The sequence below is a fragment of the Fonticula alba genome (assembly GCF_000388065.1).
Source record: "Fonticula alba strain ATCC 38817 unplaced genomic scaffold supercont2.21, whole genome shotgun sequence".
Classification (NCBI taxonomy): Eukaryota; order Rotosphaerida; family Fonticulaceae; genus Fonticula; species Fonticula alba.
Window position 1 is genome coordinate 70,222 of NW_009242991.1, and position 1,305 is coordinate 71,526.

The window sequence follows — 1,305 nt, forward strand, 5'->3', positions numbered from 1 at the left end:
CCAACAGGGCTATATGCCACGGGCGCGGAGTATCCTTCGCCTACGGCCATACATACCTGAGTACATCCGAACCCGTCCCGCTCTCGGAAATTAAGCAGGTACTGGCTTGGTCAGTACTGTGGTGGGCGACCACACGGGAATACCAAGTGCTGTAGGCGCTCTTTCTTTTTTCTCGGCCCGATGTCTGACCAGGGCGCGACCCCGGCGTTGGCTCGCCGGAAAGTGTGTTATTTCACCGATGTCGTCCATGAATGCCGGGGCGCGTCCGGCCGCCGGTCCATTCACCGAACTTTAGGCCCGGGGTCTGGCCAGCCAAGAGGCCGCCCCGAGCACCCAGCCGGCCGGGCGAGGTGCCGCGACCAAGGTCCGAGGGCCGTGCGGACGTTGGCATTCCAAAACCGTGGTATTTGGCCGATGTCGGGCATGAAAGCCGAGGTGACTCCGTAATAATTGAAAGCAGGGGCCACATGGCCGGGTGGGGCGCGGGAGCAGGGTTTGGGGTCGGTGTGGAGGTCGGACTTCCAAAAGCGTGGTATTTGACCGATGTCGGGCATGAAAGCCGAGGCGCCGTCGGAAAGTGCGAAACCCGGGGTCGGTGGTGCGCGGCTCAGGCCTGTGTTTGAGCAAGCAGCCGGCTAGGAAGCCACGCGGGGCGGGCACCCCGACGGACATGGGTTTGGGACCACGAGGGGGCTGGGGCTGTGTGAAGTGCCTAGGGCAGTGTCTGGGAGCAGTGTGGGAGTTCGATTTCCAAAAGGGTGTTATTTTGCCGATGTCGGTCATGAAAGCCGAGGTGCCGTCGGACGGTGTGAAAACCGGGGTCGGTGTTACAGGGCTGGGCACCGCGTTCGGGGCAGTGCACAGACAGAGGGCACACCCGGGCGCACAGCCGAGCGGGCATGGGTTTGAGACCGCGGGGGGGCTGGGGGCGGGCGAGGTCCCGAGGGCAGGGTCCGGGAGGAGTGTGAGGGTTCGATTTCCAAAAGGGTGCTATTTTGCCAATGTCGAGCATGAAAGCCGAAGTGCCATCGGACAATGTGAAAACCGGGGTCTGCGCCGTCTGGCTGGACCTTGTGCCCAGGGGAGCAGCCAGCCAGAGGGCACATTCGACCAGGCAGCCGGCCAGAGATGGGCCCGGCACTGGAGCAGGCCGGGGGTGGACGCCGGAGCTGCGGCAGGGTCTCTGGGAGCAGTGTGGAGAATGGAATTCCAAAAGGGTGTTACCTTGCCGATGTCGGGCATGAAAGCCGAGGTGCCGCCTGACGGTGTGAAAATCAGGGTCTGTGCCACCTGCCCGGGTGCCGC

At 63.6% G+C, this 1,305-nt stretch overlaps 1 non-coding gene across 1 annotated transcript; it reads left to right on the forward strand.

Moving 5' to 3' along the window:
- Positions 1-42: 42 nt before the first annotated feature.
- On the forward strand, positions 43-158 carry H696_06162. Its single transcript, XR_683304.1, has one exon. It is a non-coding gene; the product is annotated as a 5S ribosomal RNA (ribosomal RNA).
- The last annotated feature ends 1,147 nt before the right edge of the window (positions 159-1,305 follow it).